The sequence below is a fragment of the Colobus angolensis genome, unplaced genomic scaffold (assembly GCF_000951035.1).
Source record: "Colobus angolensis palliatus isolate OR3802 unplaced genomic scaffold, Cang.pa_1.0 Scaffold5, whole genome shotgun sequence".
In the NCBI taxonomy this organism is placed as follows: Eukaryota; Metazoa; Chordata; class Mammalia; order Primates; family Cercopithecidae; genus Colobus; species Colobus angolensis.
Window position 1 is genome coordinate 32,815,699 of NW_012118487.1, and position 20,220 is coordinate 32,835,918.

Consider the following 20,220-nt stretch of genomic DNA (forward strand, 5'->3'; position numbering starts at 1 on the left):
AAGAAGGCAATGAAGTAATATTTTTAAAGTATTTAAAGAAATCAAATCAACTTATAATTTTTAAACCAGTCAGATTGTTATTTCAATTTGAAGCATACACACAGCAAGACTAACCCTCCAGCTTTCTTTGAGGTTAGATGTTGCCCTATAGTTATATTTTGGCCAAGGGAAAATGGGCAGAAGTATATCACTTTCAGGCCTGGCCCTTAAAAGTCACATGTGATGTTTATGTCCCACGTATGTTGGCCAATATTGATGCTCAAGGCAAATTTGGGAGCTATGTATTGGAGGTAGCATTGATTGTCAGTCTTGGTCTCTGAATGGCCTTGAGGAACACACCAACCTGCCTGGAGTTAATCACTCTTTGTGTGAGATAGAAAGAATTTTATATTTTACTAAATCATTGATGATTTGTAAAATATCTAGGATTTTCTAGTAGCAGTTATGCTATCTTAATACAAAGAGTTTTACATTACAATCAGAGAAGAAGATATGATGGTCATACACATATATGTACCTAATGATGTACTTTTAAATATATATAAATCAACAACTGCAGAACTGCAGAAAAATAAATAAAACAGTAATTATACCTGAAGATTTTAGTCTATTCCATTCCATTCCAAAGCTGAAGATGATGCAAACAAAAAAATTAGCAGAGATCAATAAGCTTGAACTATTCGTTATCGCTAGGCTTTGTTAGACATATGCACTTAACAGAAAATGTTCATTGTTTTCACACACACGTGAACTATTTTAGAAAGTGCATGAGGCACGAGGCCATAGAGAAAGCTTCAGTAATTCCCCAATTCAATATCTTATAGACTATGATGAATTGGTACAAACCATAATGTAGTAAAATTAGAAATTAACAACAAAATGATTTTAAAATCCAGTATTTTCTTTATTTCCAATTACTACTTTTATCTACTTTAGGAATTAAGGTTATATAAGCCTCATGAAATGAACTGTGAAATTTTACTTCTTGTATTTTTTTCTGGAAATGCATGTAGTAGAGAGAAATTAACTATTTCTTGGAAGCTGGTAAAATTTACCTAAAATTGTCTTAACCTAGAATTTAGGAGGAGATAGTGTTGGGTGAATATATTAATTTATTTAAGGTTTATTGGCCATTTCAATTTTATATTTATTCTCCAATCTTAAAATTTTTTCTGAAAATGTATGTTTTCCATCTCGATTGTTAAATTAATTAGCATGTAATATGTTTGCATTTGTGGCTGTGTGTTTACATAATTGCCGGTGATTGAGTTAATCATGTTTGAGGTTCAAGGTACGACATCATTTTATGGCCATGGAAGATCTCTCTGTTTTTCTCCTTTATATATTCTCTTTTACTTTTTTGTCTAAATACCTACCTTATCCACTTTGACAACCATTCAAATGTATTTGTTTAGTACATATTTCTTTGAATATTGCATTAGGTATTAAGTAAAATTTATATTATATTGTATGCATACATATTTCAATTTAAATAATATCATGTTATATAATTCACACTTTTCACTGAGCTCAATTTTTTAAGATCCTTCCATATTGCTCTGTGTACACCTAATCTGTTTCATTTCATTGCTGCATAATCATCCATAGTAACCTTCCACTGCATTTCACCTATCTACTCTCCTTTGATGGACAGTCTAGGTTCTTCTATTCCCTGCCTTCCCAAATGGCACTGCAATAAGTATACTTAATATGTGTCCTTCATGAGGGGCCTGCATAAAGATTTCTTGGCAAAAAATGCTCAGAAAGAGGTAGGCTATAATGTTTATGTGTACTTAATTTGACTAAGTTCATCCACACTACCCTTGCTATCAGGGCACAATAGTTGCTACGTTCCCATATCCCACCAACACTTATGATTATCAGGCTTTCTAATTTTTGCCAATTCTATAGGTTTAAAGTACAATTGCCCCTCCATATACATGGGGCATTAGTTCCAGGACCCTTATACATACTCAAATCCATGCATACTAAAGCCCTGCAGAAACCACCTATATACAAAAAGTCGAGACCACCTTATACAAGGGATTCACATCCTGTGAATACTGTATTTTTTTATTTCATTTGGTTGAGAACAATTTGCTTATAAGTGGACCCATGCAGTTCAAACCTGCGTTGTTCAAGGGTCAACTGTAATACATTATTGTTATTAATTTCATACTGTAATTATTTATGACTTCAAACATGCCAGCCATGCAAATTTGGCTTTATCTGGGTCCTTACTTGTCATATATTAAGATTCGTGATAGATTACAGAACAGCAAATGGAACAGATTGAGGAACAGGCTTTCTCTGAGGGAAAAAGTGGAAACTCACAAGGCCATGTCTAACAAGAAGGTAAGAGTAGGTGTGGGTTTCCCAGCTATCATCATCCCACAGAGAAGCGTGCCCCATCCTGTGTCTGTTAGACTGCCTGTAGGTCTGCAGTCCAGGGGATAATACTGTCCCCAGTCCCTCTCCCTTCTTATAGGGCCAGTAGGAAAGCATCCTTGCCATAAGCAACAGTGGTCTGGACGTAGACGGCAACTTTTTACAGTTGTCTGGGAATGATAGCTGTCTAAAACTTCAAGACCTTGGACAAATCCATGGATTTGTACAGCAACACCACCTGGTCAGTGACTTATATCAGAGTTTTATAAACATTGTTCTGCTGACTCATTTCTTTGGCAATTAACTGTGTTCTCTACATTCTGCCCAGTGAGTGGCTGTCCTCACCCCATGTCTTTAATAGCAACTCCGAGGAGTGACTTAGCAGTCTGTGGCTATCCTTTGTTCTTGTGCTTGGAGTGCTGAAGAAGGCTCTGCTTATGAGGTGGATTAGTTAGGGTCCAGTAAAAAAATAATAATAACATAAAACATTTTAATATTTCAAATCGAGGGAATGTGATACGGGAACTTTGCTTCACAGGAGCCGAAAAAACCGAGAGAGCAAAAAGGGAATAGAGAGATGACCCAAATATTAGTAATGTAGGAAATGGTTTATGACTCTTAGGGACGTGGGAACAAAAGAGAGGATTAGATGTTTTCTGAGCACAAAAGTATGAAAGAGGGACTACATAACTTGATACCAGAACCATGGAGGAGAGGGCCCTATGGCCAACACGGATTTTCTGAAGAGATATAACCTCTTCCAGAAACATTCCTAGAGCAGAGACAGAACAAAAGAGATTAACCTTTCTCTCTTCCTACCTTTGATCTTCCACTGGGGCCTTTTATTTGTAGAAGAAAACTGTACGAGGGAAACTAAGTAATATAATTTGCCTACTCTTGGCCCCCAAATTGCAGAAGAAGTAGAGAAATATAGCTAAAGGATGCCAAGAGATAGTAGGTAATGATGGACTTGAGGAAACATGGGCATGAGATATTAGAGTTGATATAATTTTATAAGAACAATACTAGGAGACTTGTAATTAGTTTCATCTGGGAAATGCTTTAATCCAACGTCTATTCTTGTCCCAGAAAACCCTAAGCCTGTGCTAATAGACAACTTGGTCTGACCTGTAAAGTTTCTATTGCCTAATACGTCTTAATTTAAAAGTGAAAGGGAAAAAAACCTTATCTTTTGTTCTCCTTCATATTCCTAAACCTAACCACAGTTTTAACGACTTGATGTATATTCTGATCCATAAGCCAAAATCCTAGCCTGCCCCCTGTTTTGTATGGCCCATGTGCTAAGAGTGATTTTTGCTTATTTAAATGGCTGAAAAGTTTTTCAAAATAAAGGTAATATTTCATGACACGTGAAAGTTGAACAAAATTCAAATTTTAGGGTCCAGAAATAAAGTTTTGGATTGTGCCAACCAAAAAAAATCATGATGTAGGCTCAACCAATGAGCCTCTATGTTATGAAATTCATCATGGAGTAATTGTATCATCACTTTTCCTAGCTGGGATGCAGATAAAAGCCTTTTGCAGCAACCTAGGATAATTGGTTTCTCCAGACAATCTCTTTCCAGTCATCATAATGCTATTCTCTCCCAACCAGAACATTGCCTGGTGCAAAAGTCATTGCAGTTTTTACCATTACTTTTAATTATTTTGAATGGCAAAACTCACAATTACTTTCACACCAACCTAATACATGAATGGGACTATAGCATAGAATCCTGCACTAGCTACAGAGCACCTGAGCTGGGTTTCTGTCCTTACCACTCCACCAATACTGCTTCTATCAAGGTAACTGAGAAACCATCATGTTGCCAAATCCAATGGTCCCATCCCAACTCGCGTTGTACTTATCCACTCATCGGCATTCAGTAAAGTTGATCACTAACTACTACTTAAGACACTTTCTTTTCTCATTTCTTTCCTGGCTCCACCTTCCTGGTTTTCCACCAAGCTGCCTGTTCCTTGCTGATTTATCATCCTTTCTTTACTCTCTAATTTAACATGTCTCAGTTCAATGTCCCTATGCTTTCCTTGCATGTCTGAACACTCTCATGCAGGTCATATCGCTTGAATGCCAATGACTTCAAAATTTATCTGTGTCTAGCATTAGTCCTGGATTTCATATGTATGTATTCAACTGACTACTTAATATATCTATACATATTTGTTTCCCAGATACTTCAAACATGAAGTGCCCCAAACAGAATTCCTGCTTCTCTGTATTCCCAAGCAACTCCTTCTCAGTTTCCCAGTCTCAGTTAATAAGAACACGAACTGCCCAGTTGTCCATGCCTCAAACCTAGGAATCACTTTTTTCCCTCTTCCCAAATCAATATATACACAAGTCTTATCACTCTACCTTCAGATAATTCCCAAATCTCCTTTCTTTCATATTTCTCAATGTTACCACCTTAATCCAAGACTCCATCATTGCTCATCTGAATTACTATAGTGATGACTGATCTCCTCAGCTTCCACTGTTCTACCATCCCCATCTATCTACCACCAGAGCAGCCAAAGTGTCTTTTCAAAATATGTACCAGGCCTGGACATTGTTGCTTATAATTCTCCAGTGATGTCCCATAAACCTTGAAATAGAATCCAGTCTCCCCACTTTGGCATTTAAGGCTCTCCCTGGCCAAGGACATCACCTTGTCCTCTTCTCTGTTCTTCCTTCTCCCTTTCTTTCACTATGTTCCTGCTTCATTGACCTTATTTCTGTTTCTGAAACATTCTGAATAATTCTCACCTAAGGACTTTTGCATTAGCTCAGCTTAAATCACCTTGGAGAGTTCTTCCTTGAATAGAGAATGTAAAGTTGTTTCTAGAACTCTATTATACACTCAATATTTTTTCATGGTATTTGTGAACTGCTAACATTTCTGATACTTTTTGGTCTTTTTATTTCATTGTTTTTTAAATCACCCATTTAAGTATGAAGCCAAAGAATTATGTTGGGAATTGCAATTTACAAAGCACACATTGATAATATTTTCAGGTTTTATATAAAAATTATGTTTTTAATTCTGAAATTATGATGCCAATAAAGTGCTTCTTTCTAATGAAGTCAGTATGTTATACCAACTTTTAGGCAGATGGAAATACAGTGCATTGTTCTAACATGATATATATATATATATATATATATATATACACATCTATATCTGTTTAATAATCAAGACATTGTTGATTTAACAACATCTAAAATAATATTCTAAACAGAGACTGCAAGTGCTTTCTACTAATGCAGATACATGACTATTTATTAATATTAAATAGTTAATTATTATATATAATTTATATATTAGCTATGTAAATTACGTATGTTATAATATATACTTTATATAATTGCTATATAAATAATACACTGACTTGAAATGTATTTTATTTGAAGAACAAAAAAATGCTCTTTAAAAACTCACTCAATGGTGTCACGTGGGCTAGTAGCAGCCCTTTCTGATCAATTTCTAACTTCATCAGGAATTGTATGCTTCTTACGGAACATAACTTACTCAAGTTAGTTTAAATTAAAAAGGGAAATTTATTTTTGTAGAAAGGGATGTTTTATGGAATGAAAGAACTGGGAATGAAACCATCTTCGTGAAAGCCTGAAACGAGCACCTGGAGGGCACCCCACACTGAAGGTGCCCAGGTACTCTCTTGCTGCTCACTTTCTGGGGCCGCATGGTCACTTATCTCTGCTTTACTCTGTGCCTGTCTCAGGCTTCTCTCTCTTTCTAAAAAAACAACATTTTTGCTGCTGTTATACATGACAAATATAGTCAATGTAGTCATGTGTGCACACTTGCTAGATCCTCTTTGTCCTCCTTCCAAGTTACTAAAAGACAGCCTCTAGCTGGTTCAGTTTGGGCCAGCCAGCTAAAGGGGCTGGGCAGTGTAGTGAGGACCCACTTGGCAGGGATCATGAGGTCTCACTTTATGGGCAGCACAGGCAGATATCTCACAGAGTACCGGCTCTATCTCTTATCACAGAGGTATTTTTCTGCCTTGCAATACAGGGCAGTCACCCTGCCCTGCATAAAACCAAAGTCTCTTAAGCTTTAGCACTGGACTTCTTATGGAGTCATGGCACTCTTTTAGCGCCTGCAAATCCTGCTATTTTTCAGTTTTCAGAGGGATTAGTATGGGTGATGGGTGGAGACCTCAAGAGTGCTCACTTCATATCGAGAATACAAACTTTCTAGCAATCTAGGAACACTGTAAATGAAAGGAGGTCTTCTGTCTATAAAATTGTTTTTGGCCTCATGGAACACCTAAAAGGGTTTCAGGGACCCCCTCCACCCCGCAACAGAGGTACATGGACTATACCTTTGGAACTGCTGGTTTGCATTCTTCAAATTTTCCTAAGGGTTTATCTTAAGAATAAAAGAATTCCTCATGGAGTCAAAGAGCTAGAACTGGAAACGAAGGGTGAGCTGTTGCATATGAGTGACTGGAGGAAAGAGATTAGGAAGTTGAAGAATGGTGTCACGCTTAAAATTTTACTGATCTTGCCAAGCCTCATGGATTTATGCCTGAGTCTATGCAAGCAAGCCTATAGGCAGAATCTGAAGGAACTGTACACGCAGGGATTCTGTGAGATGTGGGAGCCTTCTCATCTTTCAATGCATGGAGGACCTCAATATAAACAGGGCTATTTGGAGCATCAAGAAATAAAATCCTTGTTGTAGACATCAGCATTCTCAGGGCAAGAACTGCCAGAAAGAGTATTAATAGTTGTGGGATGCCTTTAGGGGTTGTGGAGAGAAATGGGCATCTCCAAAGGGTTAAAGCAGAGCATGGATTACAACACTTTCATGCTGTCATATGTGACATCCCCAGAGACTCTCAGCTGTAATTTTATGTTATTTTAAATGATGCAAAAGATACTATATTACTAGATGGATCCAGAGGCCAGGGAGATACTAATGTCACCTCATTTGTACTCAGGACTGGAAGGAATGAAGTGCATGATCCTCATCTATTTAAATACATTGCCTCTTTTTACTTTCAAGATTGCAAGAAAAATCCTTAGTTGACACACTACGTTTTTTATCAGTAATTTCAAGTTTAATATTTACATAGTCTCAGTAAATTTGTGTTAAATAATTGCAGCACTGCTCTGTACCATTTTCCAATCGGTAACTAACAAGACTGTGGTCCTTTCCACTTAACAGAAAACAAGGCAGAAAATGGACCATGCCCAGTTGTTTTATTTCCTTGCCCCTAGAATTGGTTCTTATAATGAATCTTGAATTGTTCTTTTCCTGGCAGCAGTCACGTGGATTCCCTGGCAACAGTCACTTGGGTTTCCAAGGTATATTCAAACCCAGTTTATGAGATGCCAATATAAAGGTCCTGTGAAAACACAGGATGCATCAAGTATGAGTAAAATGCTTAACTCATGACTAACTTACATTCATGGGATAGCTCTTTTTCTACTGGGGAGAAAAACAATTATTTCCTGGCCTTGGTTTTAGTCATCTTGATTGCTAAAACAACCCAAATTGTTTCTACTTTATAACAATTTTCAAAGGCAAGAGAGAAAATGTGTTACCAAGGAGACCCATTGTGTGCAGAGGAAGGAGGGGTAATGATACCTGTGACCATGCAGCTATGATTTCCCCTGCCTCCATCTCTTGACCTGCAAGAGCTCGCAAAAGATTGAGGTAACATGAAGACACTGATAAATCCCTCATGCTCCTCAGATCGTATTTCATACCAATTCCTCTCAGTCCAGTAACTTTGACATGTATCTGATACAACTTCCTTGATAGCAACAAGAAATATCCCAGCATGAGCAAGCAGAGATCACAATTTTGCAATAATTTTACTTCTCATGTGGAAGGTAATTTACTCAGAGCCCTAATGTACCTGGGAAAGAATCAGACGCAGTATGTTGGTTTACATTGGAGTCATCTAAGAACTTTGAGAGATATATACTTCAGTGCCATTGTATCTTGAAAAATCATGGTGGTCTTTCATGTTCATCAAGCTTGTGTCCTAAAGTTACAAGTCCTAATGTTTTCTCCTTTTTTAAAATAATTGTATTTTAAACATCACTTAATTAATTCATTTTTTATTATTTCCATAATTAGGAAACCTAAAATTCCTAAGGCAAATGAAACAGCAATGTTCCACACAATAGCTATGTGAAATTATGCTGTAAGAGGAATAATTTTGCCCAGAATCTGCTGACAGAGTGAAAAATATGAGAAGGTAGTAAAGAGAGGTTCTTTCAGAGGTAGAGAAGTTCAGATGGAACTGAACATAGCCTGAAGTGGCCAAAGGAGGCAAATTCACAGGGAATCTAAAATAGAAATCTTGAAGGAAAACCAAAGATCGTAGTAATTAAGTAGTACCAAGTTTCAGACCAATCATGGAAGCAAAATTAAAAGGAGAGACATTAATTGAGAGCAGCAAGGTCTATGACACTCAATGCTGAATTAAAATTGTGTGCACTGAGTGGCTGTTGCGGAACACTTCTCTGTGTTCTTGGATGTATCACATGGAACAGAAGGGACAGCTTGCTAATACTGTCAATGATCAGATAAGAATGAAAAGTGAGTTGCTCTAAGATTTACTTTAAGTCACAGAGCCGTTTTCTTATTATTTAAAAAAATCTCTCTTGCTATATGAAAGAAATGTCACTATACGCTATATAACGGCATTCTATTTGGTCAAAGGCTATCAAGTACCAAAGTCCATTAAAATTTCAGGACTTTACAATGAACCTATTTAGAATGGAAAACAAGTCCTTGGGTAACTGGCATATTTTGCTGAATCAGTTGTGACTCTCCTTTCGTGTTATTTTGAAAATAGCATTATGAGTGTTTGCCTCAATAAACACACTCACTACATTAATTGTAAATTTATTGAATTTAAGGATACTTTGCAATTGTAAAAATACTTGCTCTGTGCTTAGTTTTACATTACACTAATATATAGCATTACATCTATTTTCAATGGAACTTTTCTTTTTTTTAAAAAAAAAAAACAAGGTCTCTCTGGAAATCCAAAATTGACTAGATCACATGAGTCACTGAGACCTCACAACACTCATGACATACCCTGTTTTGCATTGCTATAAAGGTATATGTAAGGCTGGGAAATTTATAAGGAAAAGATGTTTATGTGGCTCATGACTCTACAGGTTGTACAAGAAGCATGGGTGCTGGTATCTGCTTCCAGTAGGGGCCTCAGGCTGCTTCCGCTTATAGCAGAAGGTAAAGGGAAGTCAGTGTGGGCAGAGATCACAAGGTAATAGAATAGAAAGATGGGAGTGGAGGGTGGTGCCAAGCTCTTTTTAAGAATCATCCCTCATGGGAACTAACAGAGCAGGAGCTCAACTCATTACCAAGACATTCGTGAGAGATTTGCCTCAATGACCCAAACACCCCCCAATAGGCCCCCTGTCCAACACTGGGGATCAAACTTCAACTTGAGGTTTGGAAAGTCAGATATCCAAGCTATCATACCCTCCCTTGTGGATGTTTTTGGTGCTAGAGGAGCACAGTGCACTATTTGCTGTAAGAAGGACACTGAAATCCCTTCTGCACTAGTACCTCATATGCTCACAAATATATTCTGGCTACAATGCTTTTTAATATTTGACTCTATAAGGGTCAATAAGTGTCTCAAAGGCATTAGACTGAATCTACTTCAAGGGCCACTTCTTACGTTTTTGTTGTTGTTGTTGTTTTTTAACCTGGCGAAGTTCTGAACAGAAAAAAAATGACACATGACTAAAACCTAAAAAAAAAATAATTAAATGAATAAAAGAATAAGCAAACGAGTGAAAAGTATGCATTCCAAAGTACCTATAGATTGGCTGATTATTTTATGCTAACGGTATTTCAGTCATTGGGATTTTGTTTGACATGTGTATAACATGATGGATCACTTCTAACATAAGGTCACAGTTTGAGTGTATTTCATCTCAACTAGGACAAAACATACTACCATGGGAATACTAATGTTCCTCAGTTAAATGCATGCTCAAGATATTGATACAGACTGAGGTTTACTCAACAGAAAAAAAATGCATGTATTTAATCTGCAGATATGACAAAATTATAGATTCTGCAGTATCCCAACTGTCGTTCAAAGTATTGGCACTCCATTTTATCCACTCATAGCCAGAAGTGGACAGGGGCAGATGGGCCTCCTCTCTCAGAGATGTGATTACACCCTCTGCAGAGCTGCTGTCTGAAAATTATCTGCTTATTCTCTGCTTGTGGGTGGGATTTTACCACTTAACCCTAAAAAACCAGGGGTCCTAGGAGAAGTGCCCTCTGTCCTTTCTTCATTACTACTACTACTGCTTTCTTCATGCCATGACCTTCATGCCCTTCCTTTCCCCTTCTTCTCTCTTGGGTAGCCAGCAGCTTTCATACAAACCCTGAGAACCAAAATCTAGCCAGAAATGTTTCCTGTGACTCTCCAATGAATCTTCCCACCATAACGCAGATTTGCAAGTCTATGTCACATATAGACAAAAAAGATGGGATTGCAATAATTACAAGGAGAGATTTATTATTGTTATTTTAAAGGGAAAAAATGTGAAATAGATTCTGGTAAGTTCAATAGCAGTAATTTGGGAGTGATTCAAACCACAAGCAGGCCTTGTGACCATAGACTATGTGGCTTATAAACAACAGAGATTTGTTGTTCACAGTTTTGGAGGCTGGAAAGTCCAAGATCAAGATGCCAGCAGATTTGTTGTCTAGTGAGGACCTGCTTCCTTATAGAAAGGCTTCTTCTCATTTTAACCTCACATGGAGGAAGCATCGCGGTGTTTCTCTCAGGCTTCTTTTAAAAGGGCATCAATGCCATGCATGACCTAATCATCTCCTAAAGGCCCCTCTCCTAACACCATCACTTTGGGGTGAGAATTTCAACTATGAATTTTAGGGGGATACGTACACATCCCAGCAGGAAACTAAAAGGAATCACATATGTTCTGCCTTTCTTCTAATCTTTTTTTTTTTTAACTTCTATGTTTTAGGTTACAGTATGAGTATATTTGCTGAAGGAAGATGCTCTGTCTTTTAGCCAAGAGATCTGGAAACAGAAGTAGAAATTTGGAATGAAGAGAAGAGACAAGAAGAACTAGCCAAAAAAATGTCAAACAAAAATTTTGTAAGTACCATTAGTTTTTTAAAAGCAATTTGCATACTTGAACTGTAAACTTGTGCTAAAGGCAACTACATAAGCGGTTATAAAAATTAAAGAACTAAAAGTGGAACTACCATTTGATCCAGCAGTTCTACTATTAGGTATCTACCCAGAGGAAAATAAGTCATTATATTCAAAAACACATGCGTACACATGTTTATAGAAGCACAATTTGCAATTGCAAAAATATGAAACCAACCTAAATGCCCACTAACCAACAAGTGGATAAAGAAAATGTGGTGTATAAATACCATGACATACTACTCAGCCATAAAACGGAATGAAATAATGGCCCTCACAGAACTTGGTTGGAGTTGGAGGCCGTTATTCTAAGTGAAGTAACTGAGGAATGGAAAACCAAATATCGTATGTTCTCACTCACAAAGGGATCTAAGCTATGAGGATGCAAAGGCATAAGAATGATAAGAATGATATAATGGACTTTGGGGACTTGGGGGGAAGGGTGGGTGGGGGATAAGAAATAAAAGATTACATATTGGGCACAGTGTACACTGCTCAGGTGACAGGTGCACCAAAATCTCAGAAATCACCACTAAAGAACTTATCTGTGTAACCAAAAACCACCTGTTACCCAAAACTATTGAAATTTTAAATGTCCTTATTTGAAAAATAGAATAAAATAAAATAAATGACTAACAAGAGGAATGATTAAGTAAAATGTAATTCAGTCCCATAACGTAGAACACCATACAACAATTAACTGTGATCACAGCCATTAATATTTACTAGCATGAATATTTATTTCTAATACATTCTTACTACATGAAAAAAATTAATCTCATCCTTGAGTTAAGAAAATGTACTTTCTTTGAAACCAAAACCTTAATTTTCCCACGTAATCACTGTTCTTAATACTGAAAATTACACTGAGGTGAGAAAAGAGCACATTTATTCTGCATAGTGTTTGCTTAATGAAGATATTTATAGCATGTTTTTTCTTTTATTTCTCTGAATCTAGAGAACAGTTTGGATACTCAAAAAGGTGGTGATTTTGAAAATGTTTTCCACTGGATAAGACTATTAAATGTGGCTCACTGCAACACTATCTCCTAAGAATGAAATACGGTTTGAAAGGAAATGGAATCTCACATTTGGGAAAGTTATGAAATTTGTTTCTGTCAGGGGGCTGGCTTAGAAGTTAGATACACAGGTCTTGTAATAAAAATTATAAGAAAAGGTTTTAAAAATCAAAACTATCTATTAATATTTTAATGAAACATCTGTGCATTGTGCTTTGATTCAAGAAGATTTTTTCAAGGAATTGCATATGTTTCAGAAATATTTGACTTTTCTACATTATTCAGCTTCCTAAATGGACTTAAGCTCTCATAATAATCATGACATTACCTGTTAGTAAATTCCTTTGATTAGGAATACATGTGTTCTTAGACACCTATGAGAGCATTGGTAAACCACAATAATTCACCTGTCATTTTAATTCAGCCAGGAATTTTTAAACCCTCCCCAAATAATTAAAACGTAATTTTCCTAGCTCATCTCAAGTTAGAAATGCTTGGTGGCAATGTTGAGATCATCTGTGAAGCCAGTCCATTTCCCCTAAACTCCAAGGCAAATAGCTTGGCTATATTTCCTGATCTCCCTTATAGAGGTATGTTCTGTGCCACTGAGTTGTAGCCATGGAATGTGAGCTAAAATGATATGTGCCTCTTTCAGGCTTGGCCAGTAAAACCTTCCAAATGTGATTCTCTCTATTCTTTCCCCTCTGCAGGGACTTTGGAAGTCACATAAAGATCAGGCAGCCATAAAATGGAAGGTGCCTAGAGATCAGGAACATCTACTTTAAACTAAATGTAAGGAGGAAACAACTTGTATTAGGGACAAAATTTGTGAGTTCACATGTTACTACAGTTAGCATTACCTTAACTAAGAGATACTTATAAACAGAAATCTTTAAAAATTGTGACTTGAAAGCAACAGGAGGTAGTAGAAATACATCAAAGATAAAGCACAGTTAGGAAAAAAAAATTTTGGAAAAGACAGTGAGATGTAGAATTTTGCCCAACTATGTTTATCCTTGTGTACTCGAATATTGCATTACAAGACAGCTAATCATGTTGCTCAAAATACTTCTTTTTTTTTTCGTTGGGACATTGGCTCACAACCACTTTTTAATATTTCCAGAATGAGTTAGAGAAGAAAATACAATGACCAGCTATGTAGCTATTTATTTGGCATCAGCTTTCTCTCTTGTATCTGTCCTAACACATGCCATTGTACAAATTATTATTTGGTTAACATTTGTGCTGTTTACAGAGCAATCCAAATTGGATACCACAGTCTGTGAAATGACCTTGGGCTACAGAGACAAACTAAATAGCAATTTCTTCCGTCTCATACTGCGAAACTGGAGGCATTGTTCTTGGTTTATGCCAATAACAAATTTGAGAAATGAAGGGGCTCTTGAACTGTAACTTTTTAAAATAATAGTCTTGACTTTCCATGCTCTCATTTAATGAGAGTGAGAGGTGACAATGTGCTAGCAGCCCTCACTCTCAGTGCCTCCTCAGCCTCTGGCCTCACCGTCCACTCTGGCGGCGCTTGAGGAGCCCTTCAACCCGCCACAGCACCGTGGGAGCCCCTCTCTGGGTTGGCTGAGGCGGAGCCTCCTCCCTCTGTTTGCAGGGAGTTGTGGAGGAAAAGGCCAGGCGGGAACCTGGGCTGCACTCGTGGCCAGTGTGACTTCCCGCGGGCGGGGGCTCCACGGGCCCATACATGGAGCGGCCAGCCAGCACCCCCGGCCCAGGGCAGTGAGGGGCTTAGCACCAGGGCCAGCAGCTGCGGAGGTTGCACCAAGTCCCCCAGCAGTGCCAGCCCACTGGCGACACACTCAAATTCTCACTGCACCTTAGCTGCCTCCCAGTGGGGCAGGCCTCGGAACCTGCAGCCGGCCATGTCTGAGCTCCTCCCCTTCCAGTGGGCTCCTGCGAGGCCTGAGCCTCCCCGATGGGCACCGCCCCCTGCTCCGTGGGGCCTGGTCCCATCCATAACCCAAAGGCTGAGGAGTGCAGGCAGGGCTGGGGACTGGCAGGCAGCTCCACCTGTAGCCCTGGTACAGGATCCACTGGGTGAAGCCAGCTGGGCTCCTGAACTGATGGGGACTTGGAGAACTTTTATATCTAGCCAGAGTATTGTATGTGCACCAATCAGCACTCTGTGTCTAGCTCAGGGTTTGTGAATACACCAGTTGGTACTCTGTATCTAGCTAACCTAGTGGAGACTTGGAGGACTAGCACTATGTGAACACTCTGTATCTAGCTAACCTAGTGGAGACTTGGAGGACTAGCACTCTGTGACTCTGTGTCTAGCTCAAGGATTGTAAATGCACCAATCAGCACTCTGTGTCTAGTTCAGGGTTTATAAATACACCAATCAGCACTCTGTGTCTAGTGCAAGGTTTGTAAATACACCAATTGGTACTCTGTATCTAGCTAACTCTGTATCTAGCTAACTAGCACTCTGTGACTGTGTCTAGCTCAAGGATTGTAAATGCACCAATCAGCACTCTGTCAAAACGGACCAATCAGCTCTCTGTAAAATAGACCAATCAGCAGGATGTGGGTGGGGCCAGATGAGGGAATAAAAGCAGGCTGCCCAACCTAGCCAGCAGCAAGCCACTCCTGTCTGCTTCCAGAGTGTGGAAGCTTTACTCTTTCGCTCTTTGCAATAGGTCTTGCTGCTGCTCACTTTTTGGGTCCACGCTGCCTTTAAGCACTGTAAGACTCACCAGGAAGGTCTGCAGCTTCACTCCTGACAGTGAGACCATGAACCCACCAGAAGGAAGAAGCTCCAGACACATCTGAACGTCTGAAGGAACAAACTCCGAACACACCATCTTTAAGAACTGTAACATTCACCGGGAGGGTCCGTGGCTTCATTCTTGAAGTTAGTGAGACAAAAAACCCGCCAATTCCGGACACGAGGACTCCATTGGTGCAAACGCAGTATCAACATTTCCATTATAACTTATAGGTAGGTGCAAAGGGAGCCATTGCAGACAAAAGAAGTGTCCATGCCTTATTTGTTAAATGAAACATTTAACAAATAATAGGCCAGAATTCCTCAAATAAGACGGCGGAATGTCCATTTAAAATCATAGTCCTTACAGTTAAGAGTAAGAGCAAATCTCGTTGGCCAACTTCATTTTTTACTGAAAGAGAAAGTTAAATGAAATGTCCCCACAGAGTTTGCCTGAGGAAATAAATTTACATTTTGGCCTTGTTTCTGATTTTTTATTTTAATCTGCTTTCCAAGTAGAATTATTCTTTCCCCTAAGTGACTTTTTACTTTTTGAGGTGGCACTCTTTGCTGTTTAGAGTTATTTTTCTTGGCTTCTGTGAACTGAAATTGTACTGTTTGGATGTAGTTCACTTTAAAATGCTCTGTTGAGTAAGAAATAGAAAAGTATGAAAAAAAAAGGAGAATTCAGCACAGATTTGACTCCACTGTTTTATTTTGACACATCTGTCATTTGTATTTGTATCTAGCTTTTGCATGCCTCAGAACATACATACTTTAAATATGAAAAGTTTTGTACAATCATAATATTTTGTATTATGGTTAGAAGTGAGTCTTTTAAGGATGATGGTATGTTGACTTTGATATCCCCATTACCAGCAGAAAGAAAGGGACCCCACTCTATATGGTTAAAGACCCAGCCTTTGCTTCCCAGGACGTTGTTTTCAAAAACAAGTTTGTGGCTTTAGTTACTCTGGTTTGTAATTACAATACTTAAAAAATAAAAGTCGTAAAATGAACTTTAAATTATTTCCATTTTAGAGATGAGAAGACATATGCAGGAATCTGGGTCTTATATCCAGGTCTCTCAAGCTCCAAATCCATGTTCATCACCAATAAACTGCCTCATAAAAATGTAATTGGCTAACTGACACAATCATACTTGATATACGTTCAACGTTCCACAGTATGGTAAGCAGATTTGGGGTGTCAACTTGACTGGATTAAAGGATACCCAGATAGTTGGCCAAAGCATTATTTATTCGTAACGTTTCAGTAGGCACTGAGCCTGTTACTCTTCTGCTAAAAGAAAAGCCCAGTTGCTTTTGCTTTTGATTTGAACGACTGGGCTGCGGCAGGTCTGTCTGTCTGGGTGTTTCCAAAGATTGGCTTGTAAGTTGCGAAATGAGTGGAGATCTGCCCTAAGTGGGGGCAGGCATCATGCAATCAACTGGGAGCCCAGATAAAACAAAAAGGTGGGGAAAAGGTGAATTCTTGCACTCTCTTCCAGAGCCAGGATGCCTTTCTCCTGCTTTTGGATGTCAGAACTCCAGGTTCTCTGGCCTTTGTACTCAAGTGGTCTGCCTGGCTCTTGGGCTTTTGACCTTAAACCGGGAGTTATGTCATTGACTTCCTTAGTTCTGAGTCTTCCAGACTTGGACTGAACCACGCTACTGGCTTCCATAGTTCTCCAGATTGCAGATGACCTATCATGTGGGATCCTCAGCCTCCATAATTGAGTAAGCCAATTCTCCTAATAAATCCCCTCTCATATATCTTTCTCTATCTCCTGTCAGTTCTGTCTCTGGAAAAACCTGCCTAAAACACATGGCTCTGCCCTCAGCATTTTAGGCCCTATATACACAGATAACTTTTTAGATAAAAAGCGCAATTGCTTTTCTCTTACTGATGTTCACAATATCTCCCTTATTTTGATTGTATCAATGTTCAGTTGAAACCAGCCTGCTTGAATCATCTATTACTTCAAGTCACCTCTGCTTTGATGATTTGTCATTATCAGCTTGCTGCCTTCATGAGACTCAATGCGAATTCTAAATATTTTGCCTGACTCTTTTCTTCCTTTATCAGCCTTCCTCTTTCTCTACTTTCTTTCCTTCCTATTGAGCCACCAGATGTTTTTAGAGAAGCAAAGTATTATTGAACAGTACAGTATTTTCTTTTTGTAAAAAATACAGCCTCTGTTCCCCTCAGAAGTAGATTTCTATGCAAACATTTTTCACGGTTCCTACAAAAACTCTCACTTATGCTGTCTGTCTATTTTGTTGAAAGTATTCATCATTTTATTGTTACAAACCTGTATTATTTCTGTTTGATTTTTGTATCATCTGTTTTCTACATTTTAAATAAATGCAAAAGAAATTTTGTTTTCTGTCCAGGGATTGCAGGACACCCTTAGAGATTAACTGGAGAACCAGTGACATAATACATTGATAAGATTTCCTGAATTCCTACTAATTGCTCCTATAATTGAGCCATGTAAATTCATCATCTTCCAAGCTCTTCCTCTGTTCTTGACAAAAATGAGTGCCACTATGGCCATCACTGCAGAGCAATGCTACCAAGTAATAAAAGCACATGGCCTGGGCCCTCAGGAGGCTTGCAGTTCATTTGAAGACTTCATAATAGATTTCTGGCTACTTCCCTCACTAGAACTAAGTACAGATTCAGTTTTCTGAAACTGGAAACTCTCAAGTTTAGGAGAAAAATCGAAGTTATCTGTTATGGGACCTATAGTAGGTTCCCTTACATCTTAAAGCTTAGCTGCGGTCGGGTGCGGTGGCTCGCTCCTATAATCCCAGCCCTTTGGGAGGCCGAGGCAAGCAGATCACCTGAGGTCAGGAGTTCAAGACAGCCTGGCTGACATGGCAAAAAAGTACAAAAATTAGTTGGGCATGGTGGCGGTGGAAGGAGGGGGGCCTGTAATCCCAGCTACTCAGGAGGCTGAGGTAGGAGAATTGCTTGAACCTGGAAGGTGGAGGTTGCAGTGAGCAGAGATTGCGCTACTGCACTCCAGCCTGGGCGACAAGAGCAAGACTCCATCTAACCAAAAAAAAAAAAAAAAAAACTTAGCTGCTTCCTCAGCTCGTATCCCCAAAATGCTGATGGGGAATTCAGATTTGACTCAGTTTGCCTCAGCTACCCATGGTTGATTAGATAAATCAGCCTTGCCTGTGAGTTGGAATCATATTTTACTAATATGAAATTTGTGGAATAATCAAGTTGGAGTGAGAGTGGAAATTCTTTCAAAAAATATGTGCTACTTCAGGACCGTAGAGACTTTTAGATGCTTTCAAGTGCACAATGAAGACAGGGAAAAATGACTGAGTGGGTTGAGTGTCACTCTAACCTTCTTCAACTAGCAGATAACTTTTGTGTGCTTCAGGTATTGGGCTACTGCTGCTAAAACAAGATTTGAAAAGCATAGTTCCAAAATTGTCTGGGGAAACAACAAAAGTTGAATAACATTTAAGGACTGGAATTCTGAATGAGGTAGACTTTACCAATGCCAATTAAATGTAAATAACCAATGTGATTTGTGCCACCTAAGTGGCAAACTGTCCAGTGATCATTATTACCTATAGGGTGATTGTTTTGTACTAGACACCAAGTTAGATGTTAACTCAGAGCAGTGCGTGTTTTCTATATAGTTTGTGCCTGTGCTCCTTAGCTTTTAACAGACATCCCATGCAGGTTCTTAAGAAACTCAATCTGAAAAATGGACATAATAGTACCGACCTCAAAGAGTTTTTGTGACAATTAGTTAATTCATGTAAAATAATTGAAATGTCACCAGTCATACATTTTATGCAATATATTGTGTTCTGTTATTATAACTACCATTATTAATATAAATCAAAAACTATATTTTTACTAAGTAGACCTAAAATTTGAACCCTAGACAACACAGGATTTCTATTTTAATTGCTGATTTCTAGAACAAAATAACTTGCCTGGAAGTCATCAGAGAGCCACTATTGTGTAAAGACTTAAGGGATCAAGATTAAGAGAGAAAGGAAGCTTAAGGGGGAGCCCAGTATTCACCATATTTCCCCTTGAGGTTTTTGCCATTTCCAAAGCATGACTGTAAAGCTAAATAGAAACTGGTAGATGAGAAGAACCTGGGAAGAAGTTTCAGGAGTCTTATGGGATTGACTGATGGGAAATTGACATACGGTTGCCAGATAAAATACCAGATGCCTGTTAGCTTTGTATTTTAGGGGAAAAAAAGTACGTTTTCAGGATAAGTATGTCCCAAGAAATACTTGAAATTGAAAGTTCAAAATTAATTGAGTTTTCTTTTTGTATTGTTTGGGCTTTTGTTCACTCTTGTTTGTTTCTGTGAAATCTGGCAATTCCAGTAGAATAGTCTCTGGTAAACAATCAAATTTTCAGCTGAGAGACCAGAATATTTATACTCTAAATGTAGTGATGAAGCAAAAATAGGGCAGATCTCATAAAGAGCTTCAAATCAATTCATTTCCCAGATGAATTAAAATAATAGATACCTGCCTTCTAGATGGAAAAATAAATTCTTGCTGGAGGAAGATAACATCTTCCAGAGCATCAAATTATCTCTACAATTATTTCAGGATTTAATTAAAAATTATCAGCATTATCAGGAGACTAGAAAACTTGACCAAACAAAGACAAATACAAAAAGTGAAACAAAAGAAAAATTAGAAACATGCCACAGAAGATTATCAGAGACACACTCTTAGAAGCAAATGTGATTTATGCCTTCAATAAATTAGAATAATTTAGACTGTTCTTGTTTATTTAGAATGTTTTAGATTGTTCCACATCAAAACTAGGAACTTCCGCTCATCAAGTCACCATCGC